This window comes from Lissotriton vulgaris, chromosome 8 (genome assembly GCF_964263255.1).
Source record: "Lissotriton vulgaris chromosome 8, aLisVul1.2, whole genome shotgun sequence".
Classification (NCBI taxonomy): domain Eukaryota; kingdom Metazoa; phylum Chordata; class Amphibia; order Caudata; family Salamandridae; genus Lissotriton; species Lissotriton vulgaris.
In genome coordinates this window covers 272,533,282-272,548,010 of record NC_141696.1, presented here as the reverse complement: position 1 = coordinate 272,548,010, position 14,729 = coordinate 272,533,282, and positions in this window count along the sequence as shown.

Below are 14,729 nucleotides of genomic sequence, written 5' to 3'. Positions count from 1 at the left end.
CATCTTTCATGTAAATATTGTTTATAGGCTGTATTGTGTTTTGCTTTTAATAAATAGGATTTCAAGACTCGGTGACCATTTGGCTAATGACTTATTATTGGGAGGGAGGGGTGGGGGAGAGTGAGCAGACCAAGAAACCGAAAGAGTGTGAAAAAGGCCGCTTTAATGAAACAGGTGCACATTTACACATCAATAACCTCGGCAAATGCCTAACAATCTAAACCTTACCAAATTTGTTTGTATACTTTTCAAACCCCCAAAACCCGCCCCCGCCCCTCACCCTCCATCGAACCCGCCCCCACCCGTACATACCCAATCACATAATAAACCATACCACAATCCCACAACAACATTATAACTTCAACATTTCCCAAAGCCATAACTCAAAACCCCAATTACATCCCAAGCCAATCCAGATCCCCCAACCCATATCTCCGAACGCAAACTCAACCTGTACAACTTCCCCCAACAAATCCAACTTCAGGTCCCATCATGGCCCAAAACTGGCAAACCAAAATAATCCGCCCGCACCTGTTCCAAGCGACAAAGCATAACAACATAGAAAAAACCCCTATGTCCACCTGTTGAAACCGTCCGCCAAAATTACTTAATAAATGCAAAAGAAAAGAAGAAGAAACAGCAAAAAATCACAGAAAGGGAGGGAGGGACAAAAACTAGCTGCAAAACCAACCGGCCACCAGGTCACCTAAGCCTAAAATGGTGACCCGGAGGGGGAGCCCAACCCATTTATAGGCTGGGCTCCAAAAACAACCAAAAGAAGCCCAAAAGAAGCCCAAATGGAAACTGCTCGAAAAGAACCCCACCCAAACCTCCCAAACAGCCCGGGCGAGGAGACCTCCCAGGGGTCGGCTGCCCTCCCCCAAGCCCCCCTTCGGAGGGAGGGGTGGGGGAGAGTGAGCAGACCAAGAAACCGAAAGAGTGTGAAAAAGGCCGCTTTAATGAAACAGGTGCACATTTACACAACAATAACCTCGGCAAATGCCTAACAATCTAAACCTTACCAAATTTGTTTGTATACTTTTCAAACCCCCAAAACCCGCCCCCGCCCCTCACCCTCCATCGAACCCGCCCCCACCCGTATATACCCAATCACATAATAAACCATACCACAATCCCACAACAACATTATAACTTCAACATTTCCCAAAGCCATAACTCAAAACCCCTATTACATCCCAAGCCAATCCAGATCCCCCAACCCATATCTCCGAACACAAACTCAACCTGTACAACTTCCCCCAACAAATCCAACTTCAAAAACTATCAGGTCCCATCATGGCCCAAAACTGGCAAACCAAAATAATCCGCCACCCAGAAAGCAGTGGGGGAAGAGGCCGAAGGAAACCCCCCACCTTTCTGCCCCCCACAAAGAAACCAAATAATTGGGGGAGGGGGGGGTTGACACGAAGCAGAAAAACACCAACAGGATATACTATTCACCCAAGAAATTCTTGAATCGTCAAACAGCGAGACAGTACCTCTCGCAATTCAAGGAGATATAAATCCATCCCCATTCTAGACAAATGGACTCCATCACCTTTAAAAAATTCAACAGCATCGTAACGTATGTCACTATGCACAATGCGCCCGAAGCCTAAATCCCTACAAAACCGAGAAACCTCAAGATTGAGTTTCCTACGGGATTTATCAATGGCCTTCGGTTTCACAGCATTCCTCCAAACCCTCCTAGGAATCAACTCAGTCCACAAGACGTGGCACCCTGACCAATGCTGATGCAACAAAGAAAGATCTTTTTTCATAGCACGAAGAAGAACAACACCCTTAACCAAACCCAAATCATTTTCCCCAAGATGGATAACTAAAACATCTGGACAAACCCCACCTACCAACCCAGAATTTAGGGCTGGAATCAAGTCTTTCCACAACATACCCCCCTTCCCCTTCCAAACAACATTAAATAAACGATCATTAAACCCCAACATAGAGCCAAAATAACTCAGACGAGCTTGAAGTTGCGCTCTCTTTATGAATGAATGCCCCACGATCCAAACAGTTAAGAACTCGGCGCGAGGACAAGCCACGGAACCTGAAAAAGAAAAAAGTATCAGAGAGGCAAAACAGAAGCAGACGCAAGCGCTCCCCCAGTCTCCCGTCTGACATAGCGCTGAAAGCAGTTTGAAGTCCAGCGCCCCAAGCCCATAATGTCTTCCCTCGACCAACCCCTGTTAAAGGCCTCGGTTGCAGCCCCAATCCTAAAAGAGTGTGTGCCATATAAAGTCTCATCAAGGCCAAGATGACGCAGCGCTTTTCGCAGTACCATGCGCAATTGATAATTGGTCACTACAGAACCATCCAGGTGTTGAAAAACAGGATGCTCAACAGCACCACCCGAAAGCTCCCACCAGCAAGGAGCCCACCACAAAGGGCAAGTCTCCGGGGGGGAAACTGCCTCCAGCCAAATTCCTTTGCCTGTATTCCTCTGATCCGTCTTAGAATGAGACAGCCAAATATGAACACCCCTAACTGACAACTGAACATCCCCCCACAAAATACCTTTTGAAACTTTATTGCCCAACAGCTCAGACACCCGAAACGGTCCAAAAAACATCCAAACCATCAAAGTGGCAAAAAGACAAGCTTCCGTCCTATCCGTACACACCACAGGCAACACTGATATGATACTGAACAACTTCTGCCAAGACAAAGGGGACCTCAGCGACCGAACACTGCCCCGCTCCCGGGACCACCCTTCCAACATTCTCCTACCCAGCTCCCCAGCCGACGGAGCATAGCCCCATAACAACTTACCCATGAAAGAAACACCTGCTAACTTACCAGCAATTGCAACTCTGGATAAACCTTTATCCATTAACCACAAAATGAACTGAACCACGTCTTCTGACCTCTGCCAAAGAATCTCCCTCTTACAAGCTCCTGAGGCCAAAAACTCATTCCAAGCCAACTCATATGCCAACTTAGTAGAAGGAGCCAATGAACCTAAAACCAGTTGAACAACCCTGTGTTGCCTACCGTCCACAGATGCTCCGGCATGGGAGTCGGCTCCTCGTCTGCCTCCAAAGCGAGCCCACGGAATCTCTCCCACTGTGAACGAGACAAAGCATCCGCAATGTCATTGTCCACCCCAGGAACATGCAGAGCCCTAAAGCAAATGTCAAATTTAAGGCAACCTAGCACAAAAACTCTGAGTAGTTTGAGGATCTGCAGGTCCTTAGCAGATTGTTTATTGATCACTTGCACCACAGCCATATTATCAATTCTGAAAAGAACCTTCTTGTGAGCCAAATCCTGGCCCCACAAAGTAACTGCCACCACAACCGGGAACAATTCCAAAAAGGCAATGCTCCTGCCTCCATTCTTCCAACTCTCCGGCCATTGTTGTGCACACCACTTTCCCTGCCAGTACAAACCGAAACCCTCGCTGCCAGCCGCATCAGAGAAAATCTGAACATCCCACAACCAGTCAACCTCCCTACATAAAGTTACACCATTGAAAGAATGCAAAAAAGTGACCCACATACGCAAATCTTCCTTGACCCCTGCTGACAAACGAACTCGGTGATGTGGCAAGTAATGGCCAGAGAGGGCCCTCCCCAACCGCCTACAGAATGTTCTGCCCGCCCTGACCGCCCTACATGCAAAATTAAGGTGACCCAGCAAAACTTGAACCTCCCTCACCAAAACTTTCTCCTTAGACAACATCACCCCCACCAATTCCAACATTTGTTGCTTCTTGTCCAGTGGTAGACGCGCCTGCATAGTCTGTGAATCAAGTTCGATTCCCAAAAAAGACATGGTCGCGCAAGGACCCATGGTCTTTTCAGGAGCCAGTGGCACACCCAAATAAGCCATAAGCGTTTTAAACGTTAACAGAGCATTCTGGCAGTCCAAAGAATCTGCCGCACCCACAAAAAAGAAATCATCCAAGTAATGTGTGACCAACGTATGTCCACTTTGTTGAGTGAAAAACCATTGTAAAAACGTACTGAATGTTTCAAACAATGCACATGACATGGAGCAACCCATTGGCAATGCCTTGTCCACGTACCATTTTCCAAGGAAATGGATACCCAGAAGACGCCAGTCCTCAGGATGGACTGGAAGCAGTCTAAATGCCGATTTAATATCGCATTTTGCCATTAAAGCCGAAGGGCCTGCTGTTACAACCAATGCCATAGCCACGTCAACAGAAGAATAGGACACAGAGGCAGCTTCATTGTCGATAAAATCATTCACCGACCCACCCTCTGGCCAAGACAAATGTTGGATGAGCCGGAACTGCCCAGGTTCCTTTTTGGGGACCACTCCGATGGGGGAAACAATTAAATTCTCCGAAGGCCAATCATCAAAAGGACCTGCCATTCTGCCCTCACACACTTCCTTATTTAACTTTTCTTGGACCACAGCAGTATGTTCACTTGCCGACTTCAAGTTCTTAGACCAACGCCTCAAACGAGGACCCTCGTAACCCAGAAGAAAATCATCCTGAAAACCTGATAATAAAAACGTCCGCAGCTCCGCAGGCTCATAGTCCTGCAAAGCGGCAGCCAGATGAAGAACTTTAACCGGTGTATGAGCCTTTGGGCCCAACGCCAGTTGACGATTTCCCTCCCCTGGGAGCTGGAGGTGGCTGTGGTGCAAAATAAGATCCTGACCCCTGCTGTGGCCCCTGGTGACCACCGGAAGGCCTAGGTCCCCAGCATCTCGACAAGGGGTGATTTTTCCGTCCACATTGGGAGCATTCATGCCGGAACTTGCAAAATTCTCTATTACATGACCCTTTATTGAAATCCCAACATGTGCCTGAACTGGACTGCGCTGGCGAACTGGCCCCCACCCCTCCCCGGGTGGGCCGTGCCTGAAAGGGGCGATAAACTGAGGTTCCGTGACAATTGTAAGCGGTGTTTTCGACTCGCCCGAATATGGTCGAGTCTGGTATCTATGAACCGCAAATGACGAGTTTAGTGGGTGTACGCGTTTTCGCTGTGCTAGCCTAAACCGTTAGTTTGTTTCGTGGGTTTCTTCATCTGAACCCACGGGTTCCATTTTAGATACAGCATCCATTTTGTTTCTTGCCCTCAAGTAGCCAGTGAACGGACGCAGTCCGCTTCGTGACCCTGGGATTCCCAAACTCTTGCGGAAGACACGTGTTCCTTTGAGGGTGTCTCTATGATGAGGGGGATGACACTGCAAGGCAGATGGCCCCGCTCGAGGCTCATCTTGCCGTGCCGGTCTATTGTCTCAGTTGTGCATTCATTAGGCACGTCTCCTTTGATCCCTGCAATCGTGTTTCCTGATACCACCCCTTTTACACCCTCCTCGATCTGTTCGCTATCCTCGTCTTTTTCTGCACCTGTTTCTGTCTCTTCCTTGATTCGTTTACAGCTAAACGGAATGTACTAATGGTGGGTAGATGTACTTTTACAGTTGGGAACTGCCAAATGCTACTGTAATTATGTTCCGGGCCCTGAATACATGAAAGCGACCCCCTATGACATTTACTGTGGGAACCAGGTTGTAATCTTTTGACCGTCATGTTATCCTATGACGAAAAACTGCATAAAAAGAGCGATCCACAGATACAATTTGAAGCAGTCTCCTAGAACCTACACGTGTTGTACTTCTTGTGACTTCTGTGTTCCCTGCAGTAATAAACCTCAAATCTTTGACGCCGAAAGGAAGTGTCCCGTGTCTCTGTCATTTGTACGCCGGAACAGGTTACCCACGAAGGTTTCAGGTGTTATCCCTGGCACCGCTGGGTCTTAGAAAATCCCAGTCCTTCAGTTGGCGCCCAACGTGGCGCTGCATCAGCGGTACCGGTCCGAAGCCCGACGATTGTGAGGAACTTCGTGTGAAATCTCCGAGGGAAAGTGCACCCCGCTTCATCGATCCTGTTGTCGAAACAAGTGGCCCGACGACTTTTCCCGCGAAGATCCCCGCCTCCTGACGGCTGCGACGGACTGCTGCCCTGACTGTAGACCTGTTTTGGTGCCTGGCGTAGACCTTGGTACAGCGAGACGATTGACGGGCCTTCCTGGTGACGCCATTGATCTTTGAGTTAAGTATTTGTGAGTCGCTCCCAGAGTCCTTTGTTGTTGTGGGTGCTTAGTTGTTGCATGGTTCCATTGCATTTGTGGTTCTTGGTATCTTGGTCTTTGTTGTGCTATTTGACGTCTGCAGTCGCCAAAAACCGAGGGTTTTTGCACTTTTGCAGGGACATTGTAATCCTATAACCCTTGACGTTTGTGAAACTCGATTAGTGTGCACGATGCCTGGCCGTAGTACTTTGTTTAGTTGCTTTAGAGGTTGTGGTGCGGATTCCCGGTTGGAGGACTCGTGTCCGATACCTCCGGTCGGAACTCCAACTTACGAATTATATAGTCGACATGGTTTGGGTCCAATCACATTCAATGAGTGTTGGGTTCGCTACACCAAAAAAGACGGTGTCCTTAGTTGGCCACCTCATGGTAGTTTTGAGGCCCCGATTTTAGATAATCTTGAAGCTAAATTGTTCCAAAGAAAAGCGAGGCCGGCCATGTTTGATTCCTTTCGGTTGTGGCGTAAAGAAGCCAAGCAGAAAGAAATCAAGCAGCTTAAACGTACTAAGAAAGAAGGTATTGTTACAACGATGAGAAATGCAGAGCAATTTCAGCGAGACAATGAGGAGAAGGAAAAGGAAGTTTTTGATAGATTGGAGCGTATGACAGTTGATAAGTGTTACCCCGCTTTACCGACGGGTACGGATAAGAAGGGAGAGGAAGCAGTAGAGGACCCTTTGTTGTCCTATCTACTGAAGTCGCCACCTTCGTATGCATAGGATACCACAGCTCCTGTGGTTCCTCCTGCCCCTCAACCTGCCCCTGTTCCTCAACCTGCTCCTATTCCCCTACCTGCTCCTGTTCCTACTGCTCCTCAGTCTATACCCACTCATACTCCTGTTCTCGCTACTTCCCCTCTCGTGGTTACTCCTGCTGTTCCTTCTGTTTCTGACCCTTCTATTGTTACCCCTTTGCTTTACTCGTCTACCCTGTCTGCTCGACGTCGTGTTCCTACTGTTGCTGCTAACTTCTTCACTTCTCTCAGACCGATTCTTGGGTCCGCTGGTTCTGATGCTCCCCAAAGACGAAGTCAGCTTCCTGGCGGTAGGGAACGTGACACACTATACAATATGGCGAAAAATTGGATTAGATACCCCCTTAAGAATCCTCCGCGTGTAGTTGTTGATACGTTTTCTCAATTCAATGAGCCAACGCAGCGCTTCGTGTTCGAAGAAATGTGCAAGCTCGTACGCGATGCGATATCAGTTGATGCGCCTGATGATGTATTGGCTGCTCTAACTGACCTTCAGCTTCAGTTTGCGAGCTGAATAATGGTGGGTAGCAATGTTCGACATGCTGTCGAGCAGTTGCTATCTTTTCGTCCTACTATAATGCCTCGAGCATTGTTTAAAGACGAAACTGAGGAATGGATAGCAACGCCAGGTCAGTACCCCATGCGCGAAGTTCCACCAGTGTGGATGCCTGGTGATCCACAGGCTAATCCTGCTATTTTACCACACTTCCAGAGAGTATGGATACATCTTCCGTGGAAACGATCGGAAGTTTTGCAGGTTGAGCAGACTTTGCCCGACCCTCGCAAAAATCCTGCAGGGTACTATAAAGAATTGTCTCAGCTAGTGGATGCTACGATAATGAATCTTGCCAACATCGATATGCTGTTAGGCAATGTCGTTCCGCAACCGGTATGGGCGAAAATCTGTCAGGAAAACCATGTAGCCGAGTTAGGCGGTGACTGGCCTGCTCTTGTGGCGGCTGATACCCGACAAATTGGTGGGGCTAAACCAGAACAGCTCATTACCGATCTTCCTCAGAGAATAATCACCCTTATGAAAACGCTTATGCCAGCTATGAAAGTTAACTGGGACATATTGTCCGCTTGCAAGCAAAAGAAGGATGAGAGTGTCTCTGATTTCTTTACGAGATTTGAGGAGGCATTCATTGATCACAGTGGTCAAGATATGGGCACTGAGGGAGGTCAGAGGTTGTTCGTGGACAAATTTGTGTCGAATTTGTTGCCAGACCTGAGCAACAAATTAAAAAATTCAGAGAGTGCGTGGGCTGTTTCCACTTCTGCTCAGATATTGGCTACGGCCCAATATTATGAGAATAGAGAGAAAGAGGAAAATGATCGTGCGGACAAAAAGACGAAGGAGCTCAAAACAAAAGTATTGTTGCAACAAGCGTATCCTCCGCGTTTGAATCATAATGATTTGCAGCAGCGGAATCGATCGCAGTCTCAGTCAAATAGGTCACAATCGCGGAATGACTCCTCTTCGCAGAGATCTATGCTTGGGTACAATCAGTGTGCCTACTGTAGGGGTGAGGGTCATTTGAAATTCGATTGTCCAGTTTTGCGTGATCGAAATAGTGGTAATTCATCTAGAGGAGGTCTTAGTGGTCCTCAGCAGGTTTCACGAGGTAGAGGTCGTGGTGTCACGCAAAATCAAAGCGATCGTTCTAATAGTTCCTCTGATTCTAATAATTGTTTCGATCAGCATGGATCGTCATCAGGCAGATCCGCACAGTACAATGTGGATGATTATTACGTCGATCAGGGTACTGACGACGGTAATTACTAGGACAGCCATAGACAAGGAGAGGGAGCAGTATCAGTTACGGTTGATCAGAGAGGGCCTTACGTCGCAGTTGCCACCTCGGGCGTAGTTGAGCCTTTTCTGTTGGACACTGGTGCAGCGAAAAGTTCAATCATGCATTCGAAACTCCCTGGCGCACCTTTGTCTGGCTTAACAAATGTTTCCGTTGGATTCTCTGGCGCCCCTGTTAGCAATCAGGTTTCACGCCCTTTGCCCCTTACAATTGGGCCTCGTGAGCTGCAAGCTCCTTTGATTTTGACTACTGGTTGTGGTGAAAATCTTTTGGGCCTGGATTTGCTGAAACGTCTGTATGCGACTCTGTATTGTTCTCCTGCGGGAGTATAGCTTACATTGGGTGAGAGAGTTATCTCTCCTATGTACTTATCCATCGATAAGCTCCCACCGGAATTGAGTTCCCTTCCTGCATCTTTGTGGGCAACAGGTCCCAATGATGTGGGCCTGCTTGACATCTCCCCTTATGTTGTTCAGTTGAAATCCAATGTGCGATTACCACGTATTCCCCAGTATCGTATCTCCCTTGATGATGAGCGAGCGTTGTTAGCGATCATCTATGATTTGATCGAAAAAGATGTTATCGAGGAGACACGAGGAAACGTGTGTAACAGCCCTGTGCTACCCATTTTGAAACGTACTGATCCTTCTAAACCTCCTGTTTATCGTTTTGTCATCGATTTACGGGAGGTGAATAAAATTGTGGTTCCTCAGTTCCCTATGGTGCCCGACATTACGGCTTTACTGACTCTGATTCCAGCATCTGCATCCTGGTTCTCGGTGATCGATCTGAAGAATGCTTTCTTTAGCATTCCGATTGCTGAGGAGAGTAGGGACCTTTTCGGTTTCTCTCTAAGTGGCCGCAGCTTTAGGTTTAAACGCGCTCCTCAGGGCTACTGTGAGAGTCCATTGATATACAGCCAAGCCTTGAAGAGCCAACTTGATGCGTTTGTGTTGCCGGCCGGTGCGGCCTTGATCCAATAAGTCGACGACTTATTGGTGGCTGCGGACACTCAGGACATTTGCAAAATTGCTGCGGTGTTGTTGTTGCAACATCTCTGTGACTTACATCACAAGGTGTCACCTTCTAAACTGCAATATTGTTGCCAAGAAGTAACCTATCTAGGTCACTTATTGTCAAAGGAGGGAAGAAGGTTGACCCCAGAGAGAATTGCAGCGATTGCTCAAATGACTGTGCCAACAACTCAGAGAGATGTGCGTACCTTTTTAGGTATCACGTCATACTGCAGGCAATGGATTCCAAAATTTTCATTGCTAGCGAAACCATTGGTAGCCCTCACGTGTAAGGATGTTCCAACTCCTTTGCCATGGACGGAAGAATGTCAGAAGAGTTTTTCTGAACTGCGTGATGCGTTGTGTTCGGCTCCTGTGTTAGGTACTCCTGATTACAGTAAGCCGTTTACACTATACGTTCACGAGAGGGAAGGTTGTGCGTTGAGTGTTTTGACGCAACAATTTGGTGGTAAGCAGCATCCATGTGCATATTTTTCCTCGACCTTGGACCCAGTAGCTAGAGCATTGCCAAGTTGTTTAAGAGCAACAGCGGCAGCTGCGGTGTCCATTCGACAATCTGCCGGATTGGTCATGGATAATATGCCTACGGTGATGGTTCCGCATGCAGTTGACACTCTCTTGAATCGTACGAAAACTCAACATCTGACGAGCGCAAGGTTGTCTGGTTATGAGTTGACGCTTCTGGCAAGTCACATTCAAATAAAGCGCTGAAATGTCCTAAACCCGGCGACTTTGTTGCCAACCAATATGGAATCAGATGAGGTAGCACCCCATGACTGTTACTTACGAACTGAGGAGGAAACAAAAGGTCGTGTTGACCTAAAAAACACTCCGTTGGAAGACCCCGATGGTACCTTGTATGTGGATGGTTCGTGTTTTAAGTTGCCGAATGGTGATGTGACGACTGCGTATGCTGTGGTGACGTTGAGTACGGTTGTGGAGACAGCGAGATTGAATCAGAATTCTGCACAGGCAGCGGAGTATGCGTTTGGTGTTCCACACAGTTTTGGACGATTGTGGAGAGAGAGAGGTTTTAGGACATCGCATGGTACGAAGATTCAGCATGGACAGCTTGTGAATGATCTTTTGGATGCACTTACGTTGCCCAAGCAGGTGGCGATTATTAAATGTAGTGCACACCATAAGGTGACGGATGATGTTGGTCGTGGCAATGCATTTGCTGATGAGATTGCTAAGGAGACTGCAAGAAACCTTACAACTAGAATATATGTGACGAGTTCGGTAAGGTGGCCTGAAGAAGCTCGTATGTGTGAAGACACTATTGAGAGTGTGAAAGCGATTCAGAATGAGGCCACCGAGACTGAAAAGACCAAGTGGAAAGAGAATACGGGAAAGCTGGATGCAAATGGCTGTTGGATTGATTTGTCTGAGAATAAAAGGTTCATGTTGCCGGATGCGTATGTGCTGGCTGTTGTGACTATGGCACACGGCTTGTCACATATTAGTGCGAAAGGTATTTGTAAGTTGTTGTCCCCTGTATGGAAGAATGATGGTATTGCTAAATGTGCTGAGAGATTGGTTTAAGAATTGCATGATATGTATGATGTACAATCCTGGTAAGGGAACTCCTACACCCCCTGGCCATTTTGCTCCCCCTTCATGTCCCTTTGATGTGATCCAGTTAGACTTCATCCATGTGGAGCGATGCAATAACTTAAAATACATTTTAGTTGTGGTTTGCGCATTCTCCCGATGGATTGAAGCCTACCCTCTTAAAGACAATACTGCCCTGTCCACCGCAAAAGTCCTACTGAAGGAATACTTTCCTCGGTATGGAATGCCACGGATTGTATGGTCTGATAACGGAAGTGAGTTTGTGGGGAGTGTGATGAAGAGTGTGTGTAAGGGCCTTGGAATTACACAAAAATTCCATAGCGCCAACCATCCCCAGTCAGCAGGTTTGGTTGAGGGGTACAATGGAACTCTCAAATTGAAACTCGCGAAGATTCAGGCTACGACTGGTCTCTCGTGGCCTGACGCTTTGCCCTTAGCTCTTCTGTCAACTAGGGCGACTGTACACTCTCGAGTAGGGCTCAGCCCATATGAGATTGTGTTCGGCCGTCCTGCCAATGTTTGGGGGGTCCCTAGACCCAGTGTGTTTTCTGATCTTGAGTACCCAATGTAGATCGATTACCTTCATGATCTGACTGCTAAACTGAGGTTAATTCACCAACAGGTTTTCGAAGCACTACCGACGCAGACGGAGGGTTCAGGCCACCAGCTCCAGCCCGGAGGCTGGGTGGTTACGAGGAATTTTGGCCGAAAACGAAATCTCGAGCCAAGATTCATCGGACCCTATCAGGTGCTCCTTGCCACGAGAACTGCTGTTCGTTTGGAGGGTCGCAAGCACTGGGTGCACGCCACCCACACTAAGAAGGTACCGATACCTTTGCCAGCGGACTCGTGGGTGAGGAAGGGCATCGCCTCGTCTGAAGCTGAGGTTGTACCGAACTTTGTTCCATTCAGCGACGCTCAGCCTGTGGGAGATACCTCAGTGCAGCCGGACGATATTGTTGAACATTTGTCATCGGAGAACTCAAGATCTGAACAATTGTCTGGTCGACAGGATTCTGTTTCATCATCTGACCAACTGTTTGAAGATCAGACTCATCCTGGGAGAAGCAGATATTTTCTCCGCTCCAACACCAGAGACAAATAAAATATTTTTGCTTACTCCCCTGACATTCACGTTACCCCATTATCACTCTTCACTTTGAACATTTTTGAATAACTGTAATTTTTGTAAATTTTGAGTCCTTTTTTACATATGTGTATTTGTTTCCACAGCTAGGAGATTTTGTATATATTGTTTAATTAAAGTACCTTACATCAGGGTGGACCGTAGGGCCGTGCGGGTACTTCCTTTTGGTTAGTAGGTCCTGACACTAGGTTGGAGACCGTCGATTCCTAGGAACTCCTGGGGATTGACTATTGCTACACAGAACGCAGTGCGTCAAGAACGTTGCGGACGGTTTTAGAGGATGACTTTCTCGAGGCTGTCGGAATTGGAAAAGGCTCAAGCTCAAAGATTCGAACTGCATAGAATTGCAAGTACTAAATGCTTCATTTTTCAGGTGTTCCTTCTATTCCTAACTGTTTCTTCGTTATTGGTGGGTGGGGTGAATTACATGATACAGTCATTTTTGCCTTCTGCCTCACCTACCCCTCCTTCTGAACCTAAACCTATCTCCACTGTTTCTCTTCACTCCTTCCACATCCTACCTCAACACGAGCAGGTTAGATGTGCGGAATTTATGAACAATTCCTTCGTTCAGCTTCTTCATCAGCATCAGTTGGTGATGAACACTACCAATTGTTGGGTGTGTGGGCTAATGCCACATACCACCGATAAGGGAATTCCGTACTTGGTCCTTCCTTACAGTTCCCAGGGTTCAGCTCGAGCATTCCAAACAATGTTTCGAAGCGCACTAGATTCCTACCCCAATCGAGAGCCACATTCTCCACACTTTGGTCCCGGTCCGTACCATAAGTCTTTGGCAATAGCGATTGCTGATTTAGATAGGGATATCTATGATCCATCGCTTATCCCAGAGGAAGAGGTGCGAGCCTATAGGGATCTGAGTGAGGCTGAGTATAGTCTGCTAGTGGGTGATAGACAGCTCAAAAGCTCATCTCCAATATGGATTGTACCCCACCTTGGTAATTTCTGTTTGAAAGGTCGTGGCCGAAGCCCGAGAGCTCACCTTGGGGAGAGTGCTTGCACTGAAACGTATGTTTTACCAATGCTCTCTTCCCCTGTTCTCCTGACTGCCAAGGGTACGTATTTTGTCTGTTACGACCGTGCATATACATGGTTGCCCCTTGACTTCTCGGGCACCTGTTATATTGCAAATTTGTTGCCACCGACTTTTACGGTTGCCTCAGACTATCATAAGACCAGAGTTGTGAGAGGCGTGATTAGCAAAGAGGACACTGCTGGTCAAGAAGCAGGAGACTTCTTTAAGAGTTTCTTGCCGTTTTGGGGACCTATGATTAATAGTAGGAACTGAGACAGTTCACTCGAGTGGTGGAATCGACCGCTAATATCACAGCGAGTGCCCTTGGCAACATAACAGCAGAGCTTCAGGCGGACAGGCTTATGACGTTACAAAATCGTATGGTTTTAGACGTCGTCTTAGCAGATAGAGGTGGAGTATGTAAGGTGATCCATTCGAGCTGTTGTATTTTCATTCCTGACAACGCTCCGACTGTCTATCAAGCCATCTCGAAGTTGCATAAGATCTCCGGTTCCATACACGTGGACGTAGGGGATTGGACGCTACTAGGGTGGTTTTGGGGCCTGATGTCGACTTGGGGTTGGAAGATTCTGATGATCATTGGGGTTGTTGTAGCATTCCTATTCACATGTTGTCTTTGTGTGCAGTGTGGTCCTGCCTTATGTGGCCTCTGTGCTACGACGTGTATAAAGCGGCCGCCTGTTACCAAGGAAACGCTGATGGATAGAATAATGTTGCAGCAGCATCTGGATGGTCTGATGAATATCGAGATCGATTCTGATTCCGACTAGTGCTTGCCTACATGAGGGCAAAAGGAGCGCCTGAAGTTCCATGACAATTGTAAGCGGTGTTTTCGACTCGCCCGAATATGGTCGAGTCTGGTATCTATGAACCGCAAATGGCGAGTTTAGTGGGTGTACGCGTTTTCGCTGTGCTAGCCTAAACCGTTTGTTTGTTTGGTGGGTATCTTCATCTGAACCCACGGGTTCCATTTTAGATACGGCATCCATTTTGTTTCTTGCCCTCAAGTAGCCAGTGAACGGACGCAGTCCGCTTCGTGACCCTGGGATTCCCAAACTCTTGCGGAAGACACGTGTTCCTTTGAGGGTGTCTCCATGATGAGGGGGATGACACTGCAAGGCAGATGGCCTCGCTCGAGGCTCATCTTGCCGTGCCGGTCTATTGTCTCAGTTGTGCATTCATTAGGCACGTCTCCTTTGATCCCTGCAATTGTGTTTCCTGATACCACCCCTTTTAAACCCTCCTCGATC